Raw genomic sequence first — 20,403 nt, 5'->3', positions numbered from 1 at the left:
CCTGAGCAACACCTGGCTTGGAGGGTCCAGGAGGGAGCTTTAAACCTCAACTAGGCATGCCATGCTAGTCTCAAATCCGTGACACAACTGCATGAATTGCTAAAACTGGCAAGAAGAGCGATCCTAGCCAGCATTTGAACGCAGCCAGCCATCGTGCAGCCTTCAGACATCATCTCTTCCGATGTGGCCATGACTGATCTCTTCAGCTGACTGATCCGTGATGGATCATCACTTGCCCCTTTGAACAGGGCAATTCTAATTCCTTGCTTTTGTGCTGGGATCAATTTTATGTTTTCCAAATGTTCTCCCACCACATTAGGAACAGAAAATAAACTGTTATACAATCTACTTTAGGTATATAGTTTTTGTTGTTGTTGTTGTTGTTTTTGTTGTTTTTGCGGTACGCAAGCCTCTCACTGTTGTGGCCTCTCCCGTTGCGGAGCACAGGCTCCGGACGCGCAGGCTCAGTGGCCATGGCTCACGGGCCCAGCCACTCCGCGGCATGTGGGATCCTCCCGGACCGGGGCATGAACCCGTGTCCCCTGCATCGGCAGGCGGACTCTCAACCACTGCGCCACCAGGGAAGCCCCGATATAGTTTTTTTTTTTTTTATGATGTTTACCCTCTTACTCTTGTTTTAAAGACACATTCACCCCAACCTTCATTGTGGCACTATTTTTTTTTTTTTTTTGGCTGCGCCAGGTCTTAGCTGCGGCACACAGGATCTTCGTTGCCACGTGCGGGATATTTAGTTGCGGCATGTGAACTCTTAGTTGCCGCATGTGGGATCTAGTTCCCTGACCAGGGATCGAACCCAGGCCCTCTGCATTGGGAGCGCAGAGTCTTAGCCCCTGGACCACTAGGGAAGTCCCTACCCTCTTACACTATTAAGTGCACGATACAGTATTGTTTATTGTTAACTATAGGTACAATGTGTACAGCAGATCTCTAGAATTATTCTTGCATAACTGAAACTCTATACCTATTAAACAGCAACTCCGCATTGCCCTCCTCCCCTCCAGCTCACGGTAACCACTCTACTTTCTGCTTCTATCAGTTTGACTATTTCAGTTTCCTCATATAAGTGGAATCATACAGTGTTTGTCCTTCTGTGAAGAGCTCATTTCACTTAGCATAACGTTCTCAAGATTCATCCACGTTGTCTGTCGCATGTGGCAGGATTTCCTTCTTTTTTAAGGCTGAATAATATACTGTTGTGTGTGTGTGTGTGTGTGTGCGCGCGCGCGCGCGCATTTTCTTAATCCATTCATCTGTCAAAGGACATTTAGGTTGCTTCCATCTCTTTGCTATAGTGAATAATGCTGCAATGAACATGGGTGTGCAAACATCTCTTTGAGATCCTGATTTCAATTCTTTTTGATAAATACCCAGAAGTGGAATTGCTATCATATGGTAGTTCTATTTTTAATATTTTGAGGACCCTCCATACTGTTTCCCACAGCAGCTGCACCGTTTTACATTCCCATCAACAGGGCACAGGGGTTCCAGTTTCTCCACATCCTCGCCAACACTTTTTGTTTTTTGTTTTTTGATAACGGCCATCCTAACGGGTGTGAAGTATTAGCTCACTGTGGCTCTGATTTGCACTCCCCTGATGGTTAGAGATGTTGAGTATCTTTTCATATACTTGTCAGCCATTTGTATGTCTTCTTTGGAGAAATGTCTATTCAAGTCCTTTGCCTTTTTTTTAATTGGGTTATTTGGTTTTTTGCTATTGAGTTCTAGGAGTCCCTTATTTGGGGGGGATATTAATCCCTTATCAGATATGTGGTTTGCAAACATACAGCTTACTTCAGAGCAATGTTTTATGGCCTATTTGAATACAAGATTTTCAGACATCTATATGAGGGGTCAGCAAGATAATGCCTGTGGGCCAAATCTGGCCCACGTCCACTTGTTTAGGCATAGGCTATGGCTGCTTTCAAGCTACCATGGTCAAGTTCAGTAGCACCACAGAGGCCACCCAGGCCACAAGCCTAAAATATTTACTATCTGCCCTTTTCAGAAAAGGTTTGCTAAACCCTGGTATACAGGATCAAGGCTTAAACGCAAATGTCTATTTTGGCCCCAATCATAATGTAACAGGAAGGACAATTCTGAGTCAGACTGTTCTCTTTAAACACTGTGATTTTTGTGACTGGAAACAACTTTAAAACCCAAGCTCCTATCACCCAGGACTACAAGTTACTGAGGAGTCTCTGGCACTACCAGGAGGTGCCTATTCTTACACAGTTGGGGTGGACAGTCGTGGTTTTCACTTTGTGGCCCTCCTTCCTCCCCTCCTCCGACAGCCATTCAACCTGACCCCCTGCCATCATTCCTTCCCTCCAATCCAGGCATCAGGCAGGCAAGAGATACCGTGCTACCAAAAAGTGTATCTTCCAGGACTTTCCGGCTGCTTTTCCGAAAAGATGCTCTCTTTGCACTGGGGTTGCTAAGAGGGCTGCTATGGGACCCCCTGAGCAGCCAAGAATTAAGTGGAGGAGAGACCAGCAGAGCTGCGAGGGACAGAAAGAACCCCAGGGACATTGTTTGAATCCTGGACCCAGAAATCCAACAATACCCTAGATTCCCAGACACATGAGGCCACAAATTCTCATTTTTGTTTAAGCTAGTTAGATTTGCATTTCTGTCACTTGCTACCCAAGGATTTCTGAGTACTGCAGTTGTGATCTTTTCATGTTCTACTCCTTGCAGTTAAGAGTTCACAGATTATTTTCCATGTTTCTGCATTATCTTAAGAATTTTCACCTTTAATGGGTATATAACCCATTAGACGGGACAAACCTGACCTGGCTACCCAGCCTACTGCTACAACACAGACCCCACTGGGTGCCACAGTCCAGACTCGGCAAATCTTGCACACGGCACAAGACACAACCGGCAGACTACCAAGATGCCATGGGCAGCCCCTGTCATGCAGGAGACCACCTCCAATCAGCCAGGTGCCCACCTAACCAACAAGCCCAGGTATTGCCCGGGCACCAATGCTCACGAGGCTATCTTCCTAGTGTCAATGAGTTACAGCCTGTGGGCGTTTAGCTATGAAAGCCCGACAGCAACCCTTCCCCTGCCTAGACCTTGTCCCCCACATCCAAGACTCCACGCTGTCGGATTCCCCACTAAGCAGTAAAACTTTCCCACTTAGTGCTCAATCTTTGGTCTCTTAGTCTTTATTTTTTTCTTTAACAGAGGGTAAGTTACTTGTGTTCTTTGCAAGCTTTTCCTTCAAGGAGGCAAGTTCCAGATCAAGGCAGAGACCATGTCTGCCAGGCTACCCCAGTCGCCCCAGTGCCTGGGACCAGAGCAGGGCTCAGTGCCTGTTTGTTGGTGGATAAATTAAATGAATGAATGAATATTTCCTAAGTGCCAGTCACTACAGCATTTTTCACAATCATGTATATATAACACTGCCTCTTTCTACAGTTACGCCAGCTTCATTCTGGCAAAAGACGCTCCCGGAGAAGTTTGTGGTCAGCAGCGTAGGACAGAATTTGAAGAAAGACCCGTGTTAGGAAAAGCTACCTTTTGGCGAAGCCTCATTGGACCTGTCAGCCGCTGACAGGGCTGGGAAGAGAGTGCACTGTAGGCCACCTGTCACATGGCCCTAAAGCGAAGTTGCTCGAGGGTTACTACTCCCTTTTGCCCACAGGAAAGAGCCCTCCTTGTGACCACAAACGGACCACAGGCCAACCCCTCAGGTTGGCATGGCCCAGCCCAGCCTTGCCCTCCTCCATTTGTTCTCACAGAAGCCCTGGAAATAGGTGGTGGTACCATCCCTAGTTTATAGGTGAGGAAACCAAGAGAATGATTCGGTATAGGTCACCCCGCCTAGGAAGTGCTGCATTGATTTTTTAAATTTTTTTGGCCACGCTGCGCGTCACACGGGATCTTATTTCCCTGACCAGGGATCGAACCTGTGCCCCCTGCAGTCGAAGTGCAGAGTCCTAACCACTGGACCGCCAGGGAAGTCCTTTTTGTCTTTTTTGGTGTTGCATTAATTAAGAAGGAGGTGGTTAGGCTGAGGCAGCCTACATAAGCCAACCAAAATCTAAGCCTGTAAGTGCTTCGAGGTTACGAAATTAAAAGGCTAAGGACAACCAATCACAAAGAGCCAACTGGGCTTTACACTTCAGTCAACTGAATCATTTCCTTTCTTTGCTTTCGCAGTTTCTCTATATAAGTCCCCCCAGCCTCCAGTCAGTGGAATACTCCTAACTGCTTCTGGTTTGGCACTGCCCGATGGGAACTGATTTTTGCTCCAATGAACACTTAAAATTTTTAATATCCCTCAGTTTATCTTTTAACAGAAGTGTCTAGAGCCCAGATGTTTTTCAACCCCTAACCCACACTCTTGCAATCAACCGTGGTCACAGATGGACCAGTGGCCCCAGCAAAGGGCTGAGAGTCTGGCACCAGCCTGCTCCCTCTGACCTCAGGGCCCTGTGGCCTGGGCATCTGCATCCTGGATGTTCCAGCTGGCCAGCATCAAGTCATGAACCTCTCTGCATCCTCTTTCCTTTCAAAACCCTGCTTCTGAGGGGTCTGCCCACATGGACAGAAGGCCCTGCTTCTGAGGCGTCTGCCCACGTGGACAGAAGGCTGCTACAAGCCCCCTTTCAGCCCCCGCAGACCCTGCATGGTTCAGGCCTCTGATGAGGAAGCTCCAGGTTCCTTTACTTCATTCTCCTTGTGGTTTTTTGTTTTTTATTTGTTTGTTTTTCTGTTTCGTTTTAGTCAATGAGCTTTCTCAATAACAAAACTTCCTTCCTCTCTTTCGAGCAAGAAGTCAGGCTCTGAAGGTTGCAGACATCATTTAGATTTTACAAAAAAGAAATAAATATATATATTTTGGGGGGGGGGCTGCCTTGGGTCTTCGTTGCTGCGCACGGGCTCTCTCTAGTTGCGGCGAGCAGGGCTACTCTTCGTTGCGGTTCGTGGGCTTCTCATTGGGTGGCTTCTCTTGTTGCGGAGCATGGGCTCTAGGCACACGGGCTCAGTAGTTGTGGCTCGCAGGCTCTAGAGTGCAGGCTCAGTAGTTGTGGCGCATGGGTTGAGTTGCTCCACGGCATGTGGGATCTTCCCGGACCAGGGCTCGAACCCGTGTCCCCTGCACTGGCAGGCAGATTCTTAACCACTGCGCCACCAGGGAAGTCCTATATATATTTTTAAGTGGAAAATCATGTTTTTCAAATGGCTTGGTTTCAACACTGCCTCCCCAAACAAAGTTTTCTACTGAGTGTCTTCTGCTCTTTCACGGTAAAGTGACGATGTAACTTATTGTCCAAACAGGGACCCTTTTAAGAATGAAAGGGGACACTATGAATCCTAACACTGGCCACATTATCACCCTTCTTTGCAGGGGTCACCACTTCTCGACGGGGCCCAGGAGAACGTGGCGAACCACTTCCAGACAGCAAACTGCATTCGGTTATTTAATGTCGGGCCCTGGAATAGTCAACCGCCATGCAGTCCACTTTTAAATAAAGAAGAAGATTCTCTTCACTCTGCTCTATGACACTGGAGCTTGAGTGTCTAACAGAAGGGAGATGTTTCTCTGTCTGCTGCCCAAGAAGCCAAAGGATCCAGCTTTAAGGATCTTTATTTTCTAGCAGTAATTCTAATGTGCTGAGACTAAACCTTTGTAGTCCCCGAATTTTCTCAGGCGGTGAGGAGTGGGGTGTCTAGTCCCAGAACAAAGAGGGCTGGGAAGATCATTGTGTCCATCCCAGCCGCCAGGCATGGCCACACCCATCATTCCAGATGGAATCGAATCTCTGCCCTTTATTTTAAAACTTCAGAGGAAATCGTGCCACCTCCCCAGGGTGAGCTAGTCCAAATTTTCACTGTGATCTTCAGGGCTAGGCACCTCTCCTTCCAGTTCACCCTCCAGCCAGGAAAGCAATAACATCTGATCTTCCAGCCTGTCATCTGGGCAGCTTCCATCCACTATAAGGGGCATCCTCTCCTCTGCAGGCCAGAAAGCCCTCTCTGCACCCAGAAAATACTCAGGACATGAAAAAGGAACACACACACACACACACACACACAGATCCCCCTTCCTCCCCAGCTCAGCAGGCTCCCCTCCTGGCCTTTTAATCCCCAGGCAGATTGCAAATGGAAAGACAGGAAATGCAAGATTCAGTGCTTGAGCCATTTCCATCTTAACTCCAGCCCTCCCCCACCCCAGCCTCTCTTCCCTTGACAGACAGACAACCCATTAAGAGCTCGCCCATAATAGTCTTTCCTGTAAGAACTTGTAAACAGCATCCTTGGAGCTTCAGCTTGGGTATTTCCCAGCTCACTTGCTTCCATTTCCTTTGCCGTGGAATGTTCCCACGGGGAGTGGGAGAAGCTGATGGGAGGGTCTCTCCCTTTCCACCTGCCTTCCCCGGCTCCCCACCTCCTTCAGTATCCCAGAAGTTTAAGGGTCTTCCCCTTGAACACTGCTGCTGTCACTTAGCTTTGTGTGTTACTTTTTGTTTCCTTGAAGGAAGCCCTTCCATTCAGTATACTGGAGACTCCAGATAATGCCTGCCATGGTCTTCACTCCAACACATTCCGACTGTTAAGTATTCATACAGCGTTCTTGCCAGTTCTCAGCATTAAATGAACAATATCTGTGCCTGCTGAAATTATGTTTTAAGTGAACCCTGTGCCTGCAAAAACTGTTTTTTTAAAAAAAAAAAAAGAACTTGTTTTTATTATATAACTTAAAGTTTTCAAGGCAAATATATTATGGAAAAGGACAGGGGTCCCAAACTGGGGGTTGGTCAGGTGACATAAATGAGTAAAGGGGACTTGGTATGAGACAAGAGGGAATAGTGGGGTCTATGGTGAAATGTAGAGCCTAAAACCTTGCCCCAAAATAGACAACCAATATACAACTGTAGACAGATGCTGCTACGTAAAAACTCTTATTTCATATTGCCAAAACTTCCAGTTTTCATTTTTTTATTTTCGAATTTTATTTTATTTATTTTTTTATACAGCAGGTCCTTATTAGTCATCAATTTTTTTTTTTTTTACGGTACGTGGGCCTCTCACTTTTGTGGCCTCTCCCGTTGCGGGGCACAGGCTCCAGACGCGCAGGCTCAGCGGCCATGGCTCACGGGCCCAGCCGCTGCGCGGCATGTGGGATCTTCCCGGACCGGGGCACGAACCCGCTTCCCCTGCATCGGCAGGCGGACTCTCAACCACTGCGCCACCAGGGAAGCCCCTTAGTCATCAATTTTATACACATCAGTGTATACATGTCAATCCCAATCGCCCAATTCATCACACCACCACCCCCACCCACCCACAGCTTTCCACCCTTGGTGTCGATACATTTGTTCTCTACTTCTGTGTCTCAATTTCTGCCCTGCAAACGGTTCATCTGTACCATTTTTCTAGGTTCCACATATATGCGCTAACATACAATATTTGTTTTTCTCTTTCTGATTTACTTCACTCTGTATGACAGTCTCCAGATGCATGCACGTCTCTACAAATGACCCAATTTCGTTCCTTTTTATGGCTGAGTAATATTCCATTGTATATATGTACCACATCTTCTTTATCCATTCGTCTGTCGGTGGGCATGTAGGTTGTTTCCATGACCTGGCTATTGTAAACAATGCTGCAATGAACATTGGGGTGCATGTGTCTTTTTGAATTATGGTTTTCACTGGGTATATGCCCAGTAGTGGGATTGCTGAATCATATGGTAATTCAATTTTTAGTTTTTTAAGCAACCTCCATACTGTTCTCCATAGTGGCTGTATCAATTTACATTCCCACCAACAGTGCAAGAGGGTTCCCTTTTCTCCACACCCTCTCCAGCATTTGTTGTTTGTAGATTTTCTGATGATGCCCATTCTAACTGGTGTGAGGTGATACTACATTGCAGTTTTGATTTGCATTTCTCTAATAATTAGTGATGTTGGGCAGCTTTTCATGTGCTTCTTCGCCATCTGTAGGTCTTCTTTGGAGAAATGTCTATTTAGGTCTTCTGCCCATTTTTAGATTGGGTTGTTTGTTTTTTTAATATTGAGCTGCATGAGCTGTTTATATATTTCGGAGATTAATCCTTTGTCCATTGATTCATTTGCAAATATTTTCTCCCATTTTAAGGGTTGTCTTTTAGTCTTGTTTATGGTTTCCTTTGCTGTGCAAAAGCTTTCAAGTTTCATTAGGTCCCATTTGTTTATTTTTGTTTTTATCTCCATTACTCTAGGAGGTGGATCAAAAAAGATCTTGCTGTGATTTATGTCAAAGAGTGTTCTTCCTATGTTTTCCTCTAAGAGTTTTATAGTGTGTGGTCTTACACTTAGGTCTCTAATCCATTTTGAGTTTATTTTTGTGTATGGTGTTAGGGATTGTTCTAATTTCATTCTTTTACATGTAGCTGTCCAGTTTTCCCAGCACCACTTATTGAAGAGACTGTCTTTTCTCCATTGTATATCCTTACTTCCTTTGTCATAGATTAGTTGACCATAGGTGCGTGGGTTTATCTCCGGGCTTTCTATCTTGTTCCATTGATCTATGTTTCTGTTTTTGTGCCAGTACCATACTGTCTTGATTACTGTAGCTTTGTAGTATAGTCTGAACTCAGGAAGTCTGATTCCTCCAGCTCCATTCTTTTCCCTCAAGACTGCTTTGGCTATTCGGGGTCTTTTGTGGCTCCATGCAAATTTTAAGATTTTTTTGTTCTAGTTCCGCAAAAAATGCTATTGGTAATTTGATAGGGATTGCATTGAATCTGTAGATTGCTTTGGGTAGTAGAGTCATTTTCACAATATTGATTCTTCCAATCCAAGAACATGGTATATCTCTCCATCTGTTGGTATCATCTTTAAGTTCTTTCATCAGTGTCTTACAGTTTTCTGCATACAGGTCTTTTGTCTCCCTAGGTAGGTTTATTCCTGGGTATTTTATTCTTTTTGTTGCAGTGGTAAATGGGAGGAATTCCTTAATTTCTCTTTCAGATTTTCATCATTAGTGTATAGGAATGTAAGAGATTTCTGTGCATTAATTTTGTATCCTACAACTTTACCAAATTCATTGATTAGCTCTAGTAGTTTTCTGGTAGCATCTTTGGGATTCTCTATGTATAGTATCATGTCATCTGCAAACAGTGACAGTTTTACTTCTTCTTTTCCAATTTGTATTCCTTTTATTTCTTTTTCTTCTCTGATTGCCGTGTCTAGGACTTCCAAAACTATGCTGAATAATAGTGGCGAGAGTGGACATCCTTGTCTTGTTCCTGATCTTTGAGGAAATGCTTTCAGTTTTTCACCATTGAGAATGATGTTTGCTGTGGGTTTGTCATATATGGCCTTTATTATGTTGAGGTAAGTTCCCTCTATGCCCACTTTCTGGAGAGTTTTTATCATAAATGGGTGTTGAATTTTGTCAAAAGCTTTTTCTGCATCTATTGAGATGATCATATGGTTGTTATTCTTCAATTTGTTAATATGGTTTATCACATTGATTTATGGTATATTGAAGAATCCTTGCATCCCTGGGATAAATACCACTTGATCATGGTGTATGATTCTTTTAATGTGTTGTTGGATTCTGTTTGCTAGTATTTTGTTGAGGATATTTACATCTATATTCATCAGTGATATTGGTCTGTAATTTTCCTTTTTTGTAGTATCTTTGTCTGGTTTTGGTATCAGTGTGATGGTGGCCTCATAGAATGAGTTCTGGAGTGTTCCTTCCCCTGCAATTTTTTGGAAGAGTGTGAGAAGGATGGGTGTTAGCTCTTCTCTAAATGTTTGATAGAACTCACCTGTGAAGGCATCTGGTCCTGGACTTCTGTTTGTTGGAAGATTTTTAATCTCAGTTTCAATTTCATTACTGTGATTGGTCTGTTCATATTTTCTATTTCTTCCTGGTTCAGTCTTGGAAGGTTATACCTTTCTAAGAATTTGTCCATTTCTTCCAGGTTGTCCATTTTATTGGCATAGAGTTGCTTGTAGTAGTCTCCTTAGGACGCTTTGTATTTCTGCGTTGTCTGTTGTAACTTCTCCTTTTTCATTTCTAATTTTATTGATTTGAGTTCTCTCCCTCTTTTTCTTGATGAGTCTGGCTAATGGTTTATCAATTTTGTTTTATCTTCTCAAAGAACCAGCTTTTAGTTTTATTGATCCTTGCTATTGTTTTCTTTGTTTCTATTTCATTTATTTCTGCTCTGATCTTGATGATTTCTTTCCTTCTGCTAACTCTGGGTTTTGTTTATTCTTCTTTCTCTAGTTCCTTCAGGTGTATGGTTAGATTGTTTACTTGAGATTTTTCTTGTTTCTCGAGGTAGGCTTGTATAGCTATAAACTTCCCTCTTAGAACTGCTTTTTCTGCCTCCCATAGGTTTTGGATTGTCATGTTTTCATTGTCATTTGTCTCTAGGTATTTTTTGATTTCCTCTTTGATTTCTTCAGTGATCTCTTGGTTATTTAGTAACGTATTGTTTAGCCTCCATGTGTTTGTGTTTTTTACGTTTCTTTCCCTGTAATTCATTTCTAATCTCATAGCATTGTGGTCAGAAAAGATGCTTGATATGATTTCATTTTTCTTAAATTTACTGTGGCTTGATTTGTGACCCAAGATGTGATCTATCCTGGAGAATGTTCTGTGCGCACTTGAGAAGAAAGTGTAATCTGCTGTTTCTGGATGGAATGTCCTATAAGTATCAATTAAATCTATCTGGTCTATTGTGTCATTTAAAGCTTCTGTTTCCTTATTCATTTTCATTTTGGATGATCTGTCCATGGGTGTAAGTGAGGTGTTAAAGTCCCCCACTATGATTGTGTTACTGTCGATTTCCTCTTTTATAGTTGTTAGCAGTTGCCTTATGTATTGAGGTGCTCCTACGTTGGGTGCATATATATTTATAATTGTTATATCTTCTTCTTTGATTGATCCCTTGATTGTTATGTAATGTCCTTCCTTGTCTCTTGCAACATTCTGTATTTTAAAGTCTATTTTATCTGACATGAGTATTGCTACTCCAGTTTTCTTTTGATTTCCACTGGCATGGAATATCTTTATCCATCCCCTCACTTTCAGTCTGTACGTGTCCTTAGGTCGGAAGTGGGTCTCTTGTAGACAGCATATAGATGGGTCTTGTTTTTGTATCCATTCCGCAAGCCTGTGTCTTTTGGTTGGAGCATTTAATCCATTTACGTTTAAGGTGATTATCGATATGTATGTTCCTATGACCATTTTATTAATTGTTTTGGGTTTCTTTTTGAAGGTCCTTTTCTTCCCTAGTGTTTCTCACTTAGAGAAGTTCCTTTAGCATTTGTTGTAGAGCTGGTTTGGTGGTGCTGAATTCTTTTAGCTTTTGCTTGTCTGTAAAGCTTTTGATTTCTCCATCGAATCTGAATGAGATCCTTGCCGGGTAGAGTAATCTTCGTTGTAGGTTCTTCCCTTTCATCACTTTAAGTATATCATGCCACTCCCTTCTGGCTTGTAGAGTTTCTGCTGAGAAATCAGCTGTTAACCTTATGCAAGTTCCCTTGTATATTATTTGTCATTTTTCCCTTGCTGCTTTCAATAATTTTTCTTTGTCTTTAATTTTTGCCAGTTTGATTACTTTGTGTCTTGGCATGTTTTTCCTTGGGTTTATCCTGTATGGGACTCTCTGCGCTTCCTGGACTTGGGTGGCTATTTTCCTTTCCCATGTTGGGGAAGTTTTCGACTATAATCTCTTCAAATATTTTCTCAGGTCCTTTCTCTCTCTCTTCTCCTTCTGGGACCCCTATAATGCGAATGTTGTTGCGTTTAATGTTGTCCCAGAGGTCTCTTAGGCTGCCTTCATTTCTTTTCATTCTTTTTTCTTTATTCTGTTCCGCAGCAGTGAATTCCACCATTCTGTCTTCCAGGTCACTTATCCATTCTTCTGCCTCAGTTATTCTGCTATTGATTCCTTCTAGTGTAGTTTTCATTTCAGTTATTGTATTGTTCATCTCTGTTTTTTTGTTCTCTAATTCTTCTAGGTCTTTGTTAAACGTTTCTTCCATGTTCTCCATCTTTGCCTCCATTCTTTTTCCAAGGTCGTGGATCATCTTCACTATCATTATTCTGAATTCGTTTTCTGGAAGGTTGCCTATCTCCACTTCATTTAGCTGTTTTTCTGGGGTTTTATCTTGTTCCTTCATCTGGTACATAGCCCTGTGCCTTTTCATCCTGTCTATCTTTCTGTGAATGTGGTTTTTGTTCCACAGGCTGCAGGATTGTAGTTCTTCTTGCTTCTCGACACAGAACTTTTAAATTCTGCCAGTAGTAGCGGCCCTCAACAGATGTTGCTACATAAAAACTCTTATTTCATATTGCCAGAACTTCCAGTTTTCTAAGAGAAGTCTTAAGTCAGGAATGTTTTGTGAAATATTCTGATTTTTAAAATAGTGTGTGGGCTGAACAGTTTGCAACCCCTGGACTAAATGATAAATAGCCCCTGCTACAACCTGGGCCCCAGCACTATTGGGCACTGTGACCATCTGCACAAAGGAACACAATACCGGCGGCCTTTTCTCAATAAAAATATACAAGATACACTGAGAATAAAGCTCTTAACTAGTTTGCAGGCCCCTGTGATGGAGCAGAAACCAGTAACTCAAATAAATAGTCCTACAAAACAAAGGCCTATACCTTCCTTCCCAAACTCAAAGCAGGGGAGTGGGCCCTAGACCCAACAGAGCAGAAAAGTGCATGTAAGAATCATCTTCGCTTGCTTGGTTTAAACAACTGAGAAGACACAGGATGCTGGGAAGTTATTTATCCTCTTTAAGCCTCAATTTCCTCATCTGTGAAATGGAGGTAACAATAGCACAATCCTAATAGCATCCCTGTTAGGACCGAAACTGTTCATCAGCCTTTGGCCAGCAGCCAGCCTCAGGAGCTTCCTGGTGCTCCTGGGTTCATAATTCATCCCAAAAGCATTTATTGAGCACCTTCTGTATACCGGTACACAACAAAGAGCAATAAATAGGCACAGGCCCTGGCCTCCCCAAATCCACTTTTAATTCTAACAGTAAATCCTAAATATAACACATTTTCAAAAAGAAAAAAAAAGTGTCAGAAATTACTCAAGTATATGTCCTTGTACCTGCATATTAAAATGATTCATACATTTTGTTATTGAACTAATTCACGAGTTTGGAGGAGTTTAAGTAGCCTGAGTGTGTCTTCTAATGGGCCCTCAATGAAAAAAAAAATTGTCACATACTCCCACTCCACAGCATTTGTAACACGTCTAGCTGGCCCACAAACAGTAGTACATTGGGTTTTTTCTTCACCGAGGAACTAATTTACATAGACTTAATTGTGTGATTTTGTTTTTAAATCTTACCCTTTTGCTTTAACATTTTCCAACTAGTTACACATTAGTGAATCCCAGGACATGGTTTTCCAATGATAAGAGACAAATCAGGTCACGATTATTCTCTGTCCACAATGTTCATTCTCCTGATTTATTTCTTTAAATAAATGAAGAACATCACAATCGATGAAAGCCAGATTTAGGAAATAGTTCTCACCCATCCTGGGCTTCCAAATTAAATTTAAGGCATACTAGCATTTCAAGTCCATCTGAAAAAATCAACCTCAAAATATATTTCTGCCTCCTACTGACTGTGGGACTTGGCTAGGATTCCTAAATGGTCTGTGCCTCAGTTTCCTCGTTTATAAAATGGGATTAACCAGCGGTACCTACCTCATAGATTTGTGACAGGGACTCAAGGAAATAAGACATGCAAAGTAAGTATTAACTACTTTTATTAATATTTTTTTCAACACCAAGGTGGGATAGTGGAACATGGTGATTGAAAGGGAACAGACCCTGGGACCTGGGTTCAAATCCCAACTTTTCCATTAATAGCTGTGACCTTGGACAAGTTGAGGAATCTCTGTGAGCCTCTCCTGTGGAACTGGGATTAAAAAGAGTATCTACCTCGGGCTTCCCTGGTGGCGCAGTGGTTGAGAGTCTGCCTGCCGATGCAGGGGACACGGGTTCGTGCCCCGGTCCGGGAAGATCCCACCTGCAGCAGAGCGGCTAGGCCCGTGAGCCATGGCCACTGAGCCTGCGCGTCCGGAGCCAGTGCTCCGCAACGGGAGAGTCCACAACAGTGAGAGGCCCGCGTACCGCAAAAAAAAAAAAAAAAAGGAGCATCTACCTCAAAAGGCAGTTGCCAGGGAGGGCCCTGGCAGGCATAAGCACTGTATTAAGTTTATAGCTATTTTAATAATGATAAAACAAAGGCTTATCAGAGATGTTACCCTCTCCAGGGAAGAGCTGGCTATATAATGAGTTTATGGACATGTCCAGGCTCCCACAAGGAAACCGATTTGGGATCAAACCAATGTCTGTGTAGACAAATCCACTTCCGGACTCACACACAGCTATTGTTCCTAACACCTTGGGTTCACATTTCCATGGTGACCAGCATGTTTGTTTACTTATTTCCTGATTTTTTTTTTTCTACAACTGGAGTCCCATTAGGGCAGTCAGGTGGGAGACTGTATTGTTTGTGGCAAACATCAAACGCACCTGCCCCTATGCTCAGGCAAAGCCCGGGACAAATGTTCACCCAGCCTTCCGTGACGCAGAGGGTCCTCCTGATACATGCCCCATCCCTCTGGCCACGCCTTCTAGGGTTAGGTATCCCCTAAAGACATGGCTTCTAACCCGGAGTGAGTCAGGACCCTTTGACTGTTAGTGTCAACTCACGGGTCACCCAAACAGGAAGCCTAGGGTATACATCTGGCTCCCAGGATGGCTGGAGACCAACATCAAATAAATGTGATGAGGAATCCATCTCTCTCTCTCCCTCTCAGGTTGGCTTTATTCTCAAGCAGCCTGTGGCAACAGCCACCAGCAGCTTCAGGCTTCCCTTCCACCAGCTCGGCAACCCCAGCGACAGAAGGGCAGCCCTTCCTGGACCATGAATCACAGCCTTATCTCTGGTCCCTGAGGTAGAGAGAGAAGCAGTGCTCTGATTGGCCAGGGTTGGGTCACATGCTCACCAACAGAGCCAATGAGAAGTCACTACCACCCAACCTCATGGATTGAATATGAGGGAGGCGCAGTCCCCGAGAAAAATGAAGGTGCAGTTACCAGAAGAGGGAATGGGTGCTGGGCAGAGAAAAACAACAGAGCCACCTGCTCCCATGTCTCTTCAAAGCTGCTGCTTGCCGGCACCTCGCCAAACCTCACCTCTGGCCTGGAGGCTCCTACAAACTTCAAGGCTCCGTCCCGGCCATTCCTCCACTCAGTGAGGCCCGAACCATACCTGCATCTTTTCCCAGAACCAGCAACATCTTCCCAGCTGCTCTGCAATGTCGCCTGCGTTCAAACTTAATAGTTTTGTCCTTCCACACACCTCCATATCCCATCAGGTGCCGAGTTCTGTAGATTCAGCCTCCAAGGCCGTGCCTATCCACCCCCTTCCCTCTTTTGGGGAGGAGCCTGGTCAGCCCCTACATACTTCTCAGAACTACTGGGCATTTGGCCTCACAGCCTCTGCTGCCAGATGCAGGGCCTTCCAGCTCAGCCAGCATTAGCCTATTGGCCTATGCTAATGTTCAAAAACTCTGTAACTGTTCAAAAACTCAGTAACTCCAAATGGAACTCTCAGCCTGGCATTCAGAGACCTCCTCGTTCCCCACGTGACTGTCCACTCTTCCAGGCTTCCTGCCCTGCTACCTTGCAGCTAGTCCAGGCACCAGGCAAACAACCACCCGGTGCTATTCCCCCCGGTCACCACCATTTAGCTCTACCCTCCCCACTGCCAGGAACCTCCGTCTCCACCCTGTAACCTCATGAGGTGGAATTCTTCCCACAACACTGCTTTTAGGGTCAGATCCAAGCTACAATGCTTACCGGCTGCAAGACTTCAGACAGTAGCCTTTCTGTCAGATTTGTCATATGCAAATGACAATGACCCCTAACGCACTGGATTGAAAACTACATCTCTGTAAAGCCCCCTTCACAAAGCCTGGCACCCGGCAGGGGCTCTGTGAATGGTGGCTTCACACTATCAGCCACCAGCCTCCGTGGTCCAGCCAAACACCAACTCTCTGTGAAGTGTTTACTGAACGCCCCCATCGAGACCACCTTTGTAGTTATGGTCTACCTTGTGATGTAGTTGGCCATGTATCTGTCCTTCCCCAACTACACTGGAACATCCTGAAGACCAAAGCAGTCTCTTTCATCTTGACATTCCTAAAGCGCCTCACCTGGCCTTTCACACCTGGGAGGTGCTTCAATCATAGCAGTGAAACTGACTCCAGTTGTGTGCATACCAAAGTATGCCCGCTCATTAGCTGGTCATTGGTTCACTAGATTGAGCTGACAGGATGCCAGTGCCCCGGGCACATCCCTGGTTACAGGATTCCAGACAGTCACAGTGTCTCTTCATCAGTTCCCCAACTTGTCACACAAGAATTCAGGTGCTCACCTCCCACCAACTGTCACGTGACGATAAAACAAGCAAGTTGCCTTACTGTTGAGGCAAACACAAAGGGCCTGCACACCCAGAAGAACCCAGCCTAACAAAGCAAGTGCCCTGGGGGAGATTTAGATAAACCCCAACCCTGCCCAGAGTACTGGGAAGAGTCCCGTTCTCCGCTCTTGCCTCCTCCTCAGCTCCAAAACTGCCACCCAGAGGGGCCGCTTGCCCTCATGCACCAAACCCGACAGTAAGAATGTAAGCTTTTCCTAAAAATCAAATTCATATTTGCAAGACAAAGATGCTTCCCCACCCAAAAAGGTGTTCTAGGTGCACTAAGGCATTTATTCACAGATTCAATCAAGCTAGTCAGTCAACTGATGGGGCCAAGGGAAAATTTCTAGAATCATTTGAGCAAGATGGCTGGAATAATCTTATGACTTACCATGGTGAAATGCTAAGAAGGACAACCCCTGGTGAGACCCAGAGGGCCTGGCATGTTTTGTTTTGTTTTTTTATGGATTTTATTTCTTTATGTTCCCATCAAAGAATATAAATTGTGCCCTACAAGGCACAAATTGTCATTCCCCCCTCTCCAGATGGAAATGTCTTTGTTTTTCTAAGTATAATGAACACTCACTGTACAAAATCCAGGTTTTCCTAACTTTCAGCCACTATGTTATGATCATCTCTCCATGTCAATAAGAATTGATCTCCATAATTCTTCATGGCTACGTATGTGTCCATTTTTTGAATACGCCAAAATTCATTTTATCAAGCCTCTACTGAAGGTCACTGAAATTGTTTCCAATTTCTCTCTATGATAAACACCCTCTACTCAACAACCTCCTGCATAGCACTTGTGCATTGATTTTTCCTTTTTCCTAAAAAAATATTTTAGAAATAGATTTTCAAGACCAAGGGTTACACAATTTCAAGCCTTTTGAGACATATATATATATATATATAGCGCCAAGCTGTCCTTAAGAAAGACTTATTAATTTACACTCCTATCAGCAGTGGAAGTATAATGTTTGAAAGAACTTATTTACCCACACTTCCTTAAAGAGGCATTATCAATGTTTAAAATTTTTGCCAATGTAAGATTATGCATATGTTTAAGATTCTGCTTACTAGTGAGACTGAGGATATTTTCTTGTATAGCAAATCCCTCCATACTGCCTGTCTGACCATGACCCTCTTTTTATTTCCCCCCTAGAAATGACCTCCCCACTTAAAACCCCCATCCTCGCTGGCTGCAACCAGAGCCACCATGGTCTTACAACTTCACCCCAATGGCCTGCAACCTAAGAGTCTAAGAATTGATGCCTGCGATCTATGTTAATTGTTCCAGAGCGATGAAGGCAGGCCAACTGGAGTCATTCCTTAGGATTTTTCGAATCAGAATTGGGGAGGGAAACACCAGTCTCGCTGGAATCTAACATGCCTTCCCCGATGACTAGTGAGCTAGTTACCTCAACATCGTTTCCTGAGTAAGCTGTTCTTTACCTATTGATTCGAATGCTTCCTTTATTATGTACTAAATTTTTGCATAAACTTGAGTCTGTATCTGAACTTTGTATTTTATTTATATCCTTTCTTTGGTCTCTGTAATCATTAGGGCATTATGTAATGATAAAGATACAGAAAGGCTAAGTTACTAGCTTTGTGACTAGTCAGACAAATTAACAACAAAGCAAGGACAGAACCCAAATTACCAGTCTCCACCTTGTACCAATTCCAGCTGTAGAAACCTTACACAGAAGAGGACCACCAACCCTCTCAGCATCACCCTAGTCTATGAAATCTGTGCCACCAGTCGAGATAAGGCAGACGTCTAGACTGCACGTTGCAGGGGAATGAAGAAGTGAGTCAGGATTTGCCAGGAACCCACAAGAGTGCTTGGCAGGGCCCATTCCCGTCTGAGTCTCTGACCTCTTTCCCTGCGGGTGACAACAATGTCCCCAACCACAGCCCTGGAAAGTAGGTAATGCCTATCAATCTCTGATTCCTTGCGGGATGTCACCAAGTCCACATGAAAATGTTTCCATCACTCATGTCTAGATGGAAAATTCTTATTTTCTCAACACTATTTACTTACTGTATTTTTTGGCCAGACAGAGCACTGTGTCTTTTTAAACTTTCCAGGAAGACGGTTTATTAAGATAATACAGTGCAGAACAATCAAACGGTTTATTTTTTATTTTTGATTTAATTTGCCTTTCTATAATCCACTAAAGAAAATACTAGAATCATGCATTTGCCTTTCTTAGATTGCAGGCTTCAGTTAAACTAGCAGTGATGGGTTTTTTGCTTTTTCTGTTTGTTTCTATTATACACACAACCCCTCCCAGCTCCAATTCTTTCCTTGGGGTACTTTTCATTTTAATATGTAATGCTTGCTCTCGAAATTAACATCGACTCTTATCATGAAGTACCCACAGATGAATTCCTATCAGTGAAATATACACCAGCAAATTCTCAAGATCCAAAGGGTGAGAAGAGCTCTGGAAATCACCTGGGCCGAGGTACACATTTACACAGCCGAGGAAAGGCTCAGAGAGGTCAAGCAATGTGTCTAAGCTCACACAGCCAGGGTGTCGGCAGCACAATCTCCCTTCCCTTCAGCCTTTTCACTAGAGGCATTAATAGTGCTTTCAACGGAAACTGCACATCTTGGCTTGGTGCACTTAACAGCAAGAGAAGATACCATATTACCTTGAAAAGCAAAAAAGTGGGTGTCTCGACCCCGCCTCTAGGAATTTATTAAACAGCTTTTCCTTGAGCTGTGCCAGGTGTAAGCAACACCCCATCTGCCAGCAGATTCTGACCCTTGGTTGAATGTGTCTGTTATTCGAACGTGATGTACAACGAAAGCACAGACCTGGGAATCTAGAGGCTGGGGTTCTGGCACCAGTTCTACAGTGGGCATTACAGCTGTCTTCTAACATCAGAAGGGCCTCCTCAGCAAAGGGTGCTGCACTGATTCTGGATGCCTCTAAAGAGCGGAACCAGGACCTGGTGGGTTAGCACGGCACCAGGCACACCTGGGCTTGACTGCAAACTGGGTTTGCCATTAGCATTTGGTGAGGCCCAGGGAGATACAGGAAAGAAAAAACCTAGTCCCCGCCCTCAGGGGAGTTTAGTGGGTAAAGCAAAAAGCCTATCATTCATATATATATGAGTTCCTCTACACTAGAAAGATTTGAGCAGGGGGCAGAAACCTACTGCTAGGGAAGCTGCAGAGGGTACTGCTTGGGGAGCCAGGTTGGAGTTGAATCTCCAAGATCACCTCAGAAGAGAGTGAGAAACCTTTTAGAGCAGTGGTTCCCCAACCTGGCTGATCCTGGGGAGTTTTTAAAATACAGATGCTCAGGTGCTCCCCAGGAGCTTCTGATTTAGAACATCAGGGGCAGGGCTTTGTGTTACAGGTTGCACTGTGCCCTGCCCCACCAAAAAAAAGATGTTGAAGCCATAACCCTCAGAATGTGACCTATTTGGAAACAGGGTCTTTATAGAGGTAATTAAGTTAAAATGAGGTCACTAGGGTGGGCCTCAATCTAATATGACTGGTGTCCTTATAAAAGGGGGAAGTTTGGACCCCGAGACAGACAGGTACAGAGGGAAAAGCACATGAAGAGACATAATAAAGAGAAGACAAGCATCTATAAGCCAAGGCACGCCTGAGGCTACCAGAAGCTCGGAGAGAGGTCTGGAAAAGATCCTTCCCCAGCACCTTCAGAGGGAGCGTGGCCTGCCCACAACTTGATTTTGGCCTCCAGAACTGTGAGACGATAAATTTTTGTGGTTCTAAGCCGCCCATTTTGTGGTACTTTGTAGCCCTAAGTGGCCCTAGGGAACTAATGCAGCCTGGGAATCAGTATTAGAGCAGAACTGCCTCAGAGAGGGGCCGGTCCTACTTTAGAGGCTGCTTCTGCTCTGGCCCTGC

The 20,403-nt window shown here is 44.1% G+C and overlaps 1 protein-coding gene and 1 non-coding gene across 4 annotated transcripts in view; both read right to left on the bottom strand.

Annotated features, from left to right (window-relative positions):
• Positions 1-20,403, bottom strand: part of GRK5 (G protein-coupled receptor kinase 5) — a 225,034-nt gene that overhangs the window by 190,813 nt on the left and 13,818 nt on the right. The gene's annotated exons all lie outside the window — the stretch shown is intronic.
• Positions 3,918-3,990, bottom strand: TRNAR-UCG (transfer RNA arginine (anticodon UCG)). The gene has a single exon. It is a non-coding gene; the product is annotated as a tRNA-Arg (tRNA).

The sequence above is a fragment of the Lagenorhynchus albirostris genome, chromosome 16, assembly GCF_949774975.1.
Source record: "Lagenorhynchus albirostris chromosome 16, mLagAlb1.1, whole genome shotgun sequence".
Lineage (NCBI taxonomy): Eukaryota > Metazoa > Chordata > Mammalia > Artiodactyla > Delphinidae > Lagenorhynchus > Lagenorhynchus albirostris.
Note: the sequence above shows the minus strand (reverse complement) of the source record. Positions and strands in the feature narration are given on the sequence as shown.